Source organism: Leptonychotes weddellii, chromosome 3 (genome assembly GCF_054177405.1).
Source record: "Leptonychotes weddellii isolate Sample4059 chromosome 3, ASM5417740v2, whole genome shotgun sequence".
NCBI lineage: Eukaryota > Metazoa > Chordata > Mammalia > Carnivora > Phocidae > Leptonychotes > Leptonychotes weddellii.
This window is the reverse complement of record NC_138371.1, coordinates 40455828-40463724: the sequence shown is the minus strand read 5'-3', so window position 1 is coordinate 40463724 and position 7897 is coordinate 40455828.

The window sequence follows — 7897 nt, the reverse complement described above, 5'->3', positions numbered from 1 at the left end:
TCTCTCTCTGTCAAATAAATAAAATATTAAAAAAAAGAAGATTTAGTAATCTAAATAATTATTCTGATGCTATCAGAAAATACTTTTCCACAGGTGCAATCATTTATGTAGATTATAGATAAGATGAAAACTAGCCCAGATTGTTCCATGTCTGGGCACATAGGGGACTACTGAGCAAGGCAGAATAAAAGTCAGGCACCATTATTCTTTGAAACCATACAAATTCATTAAATTCCACCATCTGGGGGCGCCTGGGTGACTCAGTCGGTTAAGCGTCTGCCTTCAGCTCAGGTCATGATCTCAGGGTCCTGGGATCGAACCCCACATCAGGCCCGTTGCTCAGCAGGAAGCCTGCTTCTCCCCTGACTGCCGCTCCCCCTGCTTGTGCTTGCTCTCTCCTCTCTGTGTGTCAGATAAATAAATAAAACCTAAAAAAAATTCAGCCATCTGCTTATTGGTCTTCCAGCCTCCAAGTCATGCCTTCTCTGATTCATCTGCCAGATTACTGTTCTTAACATAATACTCTTATCGCGTTAATTTTAACTGTCCTCCCTATCACATCTACCCTTTCCACACACACTCAAAAGATTCATTGTGTCCTCATTTACTATATAATATGTAGGACAGACTTATTACTCTGCATTTGAAGTTCTCTGTAATAAAACCTCAACCCAATTTTTTTTTCTCATTCACTAAATATTTATTGAGTGCCTGTTATGTGTGTTTTTATTTTTTCTATAATTGATTTAAACTCTCTGCCCTTTTCCTCATTCTTTGACAATTTTTAAAGACTTTCCTCCTCCTTAACAATTAGATTTTCAGTACTGTCTATCTTAGCATTTCTTTTTTATTACTTCTGTAGTATTACTGTTTTCATTCTTAGTTCATATCTTTGTCTGTCACTCTCCATTTTAACCTCATTCCATTGAGCTATGACCTTTTTAAGTTTTCTTGCTCTACAGATTTCATGCTCTCTTTAATATGAGAGCTTTGTTGAAAATTTTCTTCTGTTTCCTGGAGGGATGTGTACTTTCAGAATGTATTCTTTATTTGTTCACTGCACGCTTGTTTTCTGTCTCCTTCTCTCCCTCCCTCCATTAGTTTTCATTTATACTGTAGTGTATTTCTAGAAGACATACTATCTCTTTTTAGCCCTCAATTCTCTCCCACTTTAAAAGATCATGTTTATATCATTCCCTTAGAGTTTTAGTTTGAAGGCAGGTTTTTTATGGCTGTGTCCTGTCACATTTTTAAAAATTATGTGAAAGAAGAGGTTTTGGAAATAATCAAATGAATATTCATGTGTTCCTCACTTGTTTAAGATCAAAATATTTGCTTTTCTGCATGTGTGTTCAAAGTGGAGGTGTGGGTAGGCAGGGAATACTTAGCTGTGTCTGTAAGCAATTGTGATAGTTGGATTTACTCTTTACTATTTACTTTCTACTCCATTTTTGTAATTAAACAGTAATTCTATACCTGACTTCACTTTACCCAGACAAAAATCCTTTGGATTTTGTAATGTCTCATTCAGGGTAAATATTAAACTTTTGCTTTTAACCAGGACAGTCCTTTCTGGAGTTGAGCAAAACTTAAGGGTTCTGGTTAAGATGTTATTAATACAGTTTTCCATCCTACCAGGTGAAAGGTACTTTTCAAAGGTATCCCCTTTAGTATTTCTTGTCTTCATCTCTTTATCTGGAAAATCACTATTTATTATCAGAAATAGTTAGCTCTGGATGATTATCGGCCGTTATTATATTTCTTGTCCTGGCATGTGTGCATTCAAGTGCACACGCACACATACACATCAAAAAATGACATAAAAACAAACAGAAAAACTCCACCAAAATGTCAAATCCTAACTCTTCCCTTATTTCTGTGTTATTTATCCATGATAGTGGGAAATGGCATCTATTGAAAAAGGAGCATTCTCCTATTTCCATGGGTTGTATAACAACCTTCTTGATGTACTTCCTTTCAAATTAGGAAGTCTTAGTGGGACTTTTCAGAGTTTACAAACTCATCATCTTACACCCCAAGTTCAGCAGTGAGATTTGTTGCCAACTGCTAATTATTAGAATCTTCTTCCTCTTTATCTGGATAATACTTTTCCATTTTATAGTATGGGATTTTGTATAATTCTTAGTCTGAGTGGTACTGGTATATATTTTTTTCTGATTTGGTTATTATTTTTGTTGTTTTAGTTTTGGTGTATTTTGCTTTTGCTATTGTTCATTTTACTATGTTTTTAAGGAAGGGAGGTTTTGTGATTCAAGTTTTCACTATCCTTTTCCCTAGCCACCATTTCTTTTCTCATGAAATCTCTCTTCTCAATTTATATTACTCTGTCAGTTCTCTCTCTCTCTTTCGTGCCTTCTTCCAACCTCCAAGATATCTCCTCCTTCTGCCTTTCCTTGTTGAAGGAAGTGTTGAAGTTCCCTAAAATTTTATTCTTGACTCTCTTTTATCCACCCCAGTACATCAACTACACTCTACACACTAGTGCCTACCACATTTATAGCTCTTGCTCAATCTTACTAAACTTATATTTCTCATCTCCTATTGAGCATATAGCCCTGGTTGTTCTGGGCTCACTGCTTATTCAACATCTCAAAAATAGAATTTATCTTATATGTGAAACCTGATTTTTCCCCCTGTATTTTTAATCTTCACATTGAGCATCACTATCCAGTTGCCCATGGTGGAGGCATATTCTTTTTAGACACCTCTTTCCATTTTAGCTGTCACATCCAATTGATTATTAAGATCTATTAGTTTTATCTCCCAAATATCCATTCAGGATAATAACCTCATACTTCATTTCCCTGATCCTAGTCTCATCTCTTTTTCATTAATGCTTTATGTTAATACGAGAGTGATTCTTTCTAAAAGTAGTTGAACTACTTGCAAATTTGAATTCCTTCAGTCACACATTATTTAGTACAGGATAAGGTTCAAAATCTTTAGCAGGGCACACAGATACTTCAGAATCTAGGCCCTGGTTGCCTTCAGATCCTTATCTCCTCTTCCTACTTTCCATACCATATGTCCACAATAGATAATTATTTTTATATAGTTTTAAAACACTTGTATGTAGTAAATTGCATTCACTATTTTTGGTGTAGATTTCCATAAATTTTGACAAATGTATATAGTTACTTAACCACAACATTAATAGAGATACAGAAAAGGTTCATTACCACCACAAATTACGTCATACTGTCCCTTTGTAGTCAATCCCTATCCCTGTACCTATCACTAACCCCTGGTGCCCTCTAATCTGTGTTCAGTTCCCTATAGCTTTACCTTTTCCAGAATGTCCTGTAAATGGAGTCATATAGCATATAGCTTTTTGAGTTTGCTTTCTTTAACTTAGCATAATATATTTAAAATTCATTCATATTGTTGTGTATATCACTAGTTCTGAACCATTTATGTTTACCCGAGGCAAGACCATCTCCGTCTCTACCCTCTCATGTCTTCATGACTGAGCATTCTTTATTTCTGGAATACCTTGTGAGCCTGTTGAACATCTACACACATTTTTTAAACTTTAACTCATGTTTAACTCCTTTGTCAACATAAGATGACTATTCTAGACAGAGTTAGGCATCATCTTTTCTATATTACTTACTACATTGCATTGCAATCAGCAAACTATGGCCTGTGAAGTATGTCCAACAGGCCAAATCCTGAATCCCTACCCCCTTGTTTTTGTATATACCCTGATCCTAAGAATGGCTTTACATTATTGTTTGTTTTAGAAAAATTTATTGTCTTTTTAAATTGGCTTTACCTTTTTAAAGAGTTGTTAGAAAGAAAAAAGAGAGAAATAATATGTGGCAGAGATGATGTGTAGCCTACAAAACCTAAAATATCTCTCTACTAAGTTGCTCTTACAGAAAAAGTTTGTCATCTCCTCTATTTGGCTGTGAAATCTTTGCATCCCCAGTGAAATCTTTGCATCTATATCAGTTAGAGTTCCATCCCTCTTTGCATCCCCAGTGAAATCAGTTAGAGTTCCACCCCCCTTTGCATCCCCAGTGAAATCTTTGCATCCCCATGTGAAATCTTTGCATCTATATCAGTTAGAGTTCAATTAGGAAAACAGAAACTAAGGTATTTCAGTAGAGAAGGTTTTAATATAGAGAATGGGTAGAAGAGTGAGAGGAAAATAAAGAGAAGACCATATTAACCAGAGACCAGAGCCCATACTCCTAATGGCCTTATAAGACCTAGGAGGCTTTGAAACAAGCAAGAATGGGTTTTGTCTAACTTCTGCCTTCTAACCTTTGAATGCCTCCAAATGGAAGAATCTAACCAGAATCCTTATGGCAATGAACTTTGGAAAATATTATTTTCAAGCTACTGGTTTTCAAGCTCCTAGCTACTATTCTCAGTGGTTCAAGGTTGAACACAGGAGTGTGAATGTGTAGGAACTACGTGTCGATTAAAAATATGTGGCAAATATCTGGCATGCTGTCTTGTATAAAGCATTTTATGAAAGTTTGTTGAATTACCCAGTAGTGGAATTACTGGATCATAAGATAGTTCTATTTTTAATTTTTTGAAGAACCTCTATGCTGTCTTCCATGGTGGCTGCATTACTTTGCATTCCCACCAACAATGCACTAGGGTTCCTTCTCCTCCTCCTCCTCACCACCACTTGTTGTTTCTTGTGTTTTTGATTTTAGCCACTCTGACAGGTAAAAAGTGATATCTCACTGTGGTTTTAATTTAGAAGTGAAATAAGTCAGTCAGAGAAAGAAAAATACTGTATGATTTCACTCATCTGTGGAAGGTAAGAAACAAACCAAGCAAACAAACAGAGGAAAAAAAGACAAACCAAAAACCAGACTCAAATACCGAGAATAAATTGGTGGTGGGGAGGGGATGTGTGAAATAGACAAAGGGAATTCAGAGTACACTTATCTTGATGAGCGCTGAGAAATACATAGAATTTTTGAATCATATTACACTCTGAAACTAATACAACACTGTATGTTAATTGTACTTGAATTTTTAAAAAAAATTTATTGAATTAAATTGAATGAAGATTATGATCATTTAGTGTGCTAGGCACTTCATAGAATGCCTAGATTAATAAAGCCATTTCTTGCCTTTAAGCAGTTTTATAATCTACTGTTTGTAAACCAGTCTGGTAAGAGAAACTGCACTGTAAACAACCAACCAGCTATGCCTTGAGGTATAATATAAATAGCTGGTGAATAGAGATTACAGGGAAAGTGCTAAAAGAAGGCAAAGGAAACAATAAATTCAGCTTGGAGGATGGAAAGGGGATGGCTTCTTGGTGGAAATGGTATATAACCTAGGAATTAAAAAGGCTTTTGAAACTGAGAGGAGATTGGAGAAAATTCACTTGAAAAAAGAAAACAGGAACCATGGTACCAAGATGCAAAAGTAAATGGCATTTGGGGGCAGTTAGTACAGTGTAGCTCTAACTTAATGAATTTCTTTGTATTAAAGGACTTAAGATTTGGAAAATATAATAAATTTTATTATTCCATAAGCACACTAATTTTCTTAAGTCCTTTCTTTATACATACCTCAATTATGGACTTCAGTGTAACCCCAGATCCAAAATTCCATGATTAGAATTTAAGAACAACTTTATTGCATGAACTAAAATACAAGTACTTAAATCGGCCTTTGGAAAGATTGTGTACCTTAGCATTAACTTTCTACTCAACACCATTTGTTAAAAGAGTAATATTTCTTGCTCCCTAACCCCTGCCCTCGCCCCACATGTCGCACTATGTTCCAAATCCAAGCCTGGGACATGCATGCACAAGGCTCTACTCTTAATAGAGCCAATGGGAATCATGTGGTGGCTATATGTACTAGAGATCAAACTTGACTTAAGGTTTCAACTAACTAATTTATCAGGTTTCACATACTTTATACCAGTCACATTTTACATAGAGGGAGGAGTACATATAAACATGATAACTTACTAAATTTTTGGTTTCCATGTAAGCAGGAGGAAGTAGATTAAAATGAAGATTTAAAACATCTTTATTTTTAAATTAAGTGATGTACATCGGTCTGCCACAATTAGCACCCAAAATTCAGTGTGACCTTTCGGGCAGCTGGTGATGCTCTAATATTTCTGAGTAGTTCATAAAAGGTGAAAGGGCATATCTCCTTTCAATGTGCATGTGGAACTTCATATGAAGTATTCATAGGAGTACATACTTGTGGATAATCCTGGAATGCATATCTATATTTATAATTAGGAATAGTTATGTGAATTTGATATAAATACCTGTCCTCAGTGGTGTTTGATTATCAATTTCCCCTGTACATTTTGCAAGAACTATAATCATATGGCAGCCTACTATTAGGTTTTACAACAGGTAATAAAAATGGTTAGAATTTCTTTAAATTCCTTCTTGCATAACAATATTTGTTCAGAATCTATAAATTTAAATGTGAGGATACTTTTTTATTTGTTTGTATTTTGCAAAGTGATAGTAAATGATCAGACCAGTCATTGTAGGACTTTAAAATGTAATTTTGTGTATGAAATTCAATTCTTAACTGCCTGCTTTTTGTACCCCGGAAGAAATCTCAAGAACAGAGGGTGTTTCTTCTATTATAATCTGTTGCTGTCTGCACAAATTTCCCTTATTCTCTGGTTTGTTTTAATTTCCCTTTCTTTGCTTAGCTTTCTGATTATCCTCATTCCCTGCCATATGCCGCAGGTATGTATCAGTGGGGAGAAGTGAAAATAAACATAAAAACATGTTTGTATAAAGGGTTTTTTAGGTAGTTTTTATTTTCTCCTTTATATTTTTCTTTATTGTTTGAGGTTTATAAGCATTAGAAAAAATGAAAAAAAAGATTATTCTAGTCATAAAAAGCTAGTATTAACATGCTAGGAAATTTAAGAACTTCATCAGGAGGATTCTTGCTATACAGACTTTAGAGACAAGCCAAGTTTCCTGTGATTGCATTAATTTCCAAATGAATTGATTTGACTTGTTCATGATGTTGCTCTTCCTAAGAGATGTTTATGGAACAATTTACTGAATATTAGCAAGGTCTTTGCATTTGCATGTCAGACAAAATGATAACTCTTTTCTTTAGTAGGTCATCACTCTGAAGGCAGGAACCATACCTGTTCCTCTTGGTATGGAAAATAGTCCTATCCCCTCTTTTATCATATCAGACATCTGTTGAATTATTTAACATACGGCATACTTAAAAATCAGTTTAAAAAATGCTCCCATACAGAAGACATGAACAGACATTTTTCCAAAGAAGACATCCAGATGGCTAACAGACACATGAAAAAGTGCTCAACATTGCTCGACATCAGGGAAATCCAAATCAAAACCTCAATGAGATACCACTTCACACCAGTCAGAATGGCTAAAATTAACAAGGCAGGAAATGACAGATGTTGGCAAGGATGCGGAGAAAGGGGAACCCTCCTACACTGTTGATGGGAATGCAAGTTGGTGCAGCCACTCTGGAAAACGTATGGAGGTTCCTCAAAAAGTTGAAAATAGAGCTACCCTACGACCCAGCAATTGCACTACTGGGTATTTCCCCCAAAGATACAAATGTAGTGATCCGAAGGGCTACATGCACCCCAATGTTTATAGCAGCAATGTCCACAATAGCCAAACTATGGAAAGAGCCAAGATGTCCATCAACAGATGAGTGGATAAAGAAGATGTGATACACACACACACACACACACACACACACACACTGGAATATTATGCAACCATCAAAAAACCCCGGAATCTTGCCATTTGCAATGACGTGGATGGAACTAGAGGGTATTATGCTAAGGGAAATAAGTCAATCAGAGAAAGACATGTATCATATGATCTCACTGATATGAGGAATTCTTAATCTCAGGAAA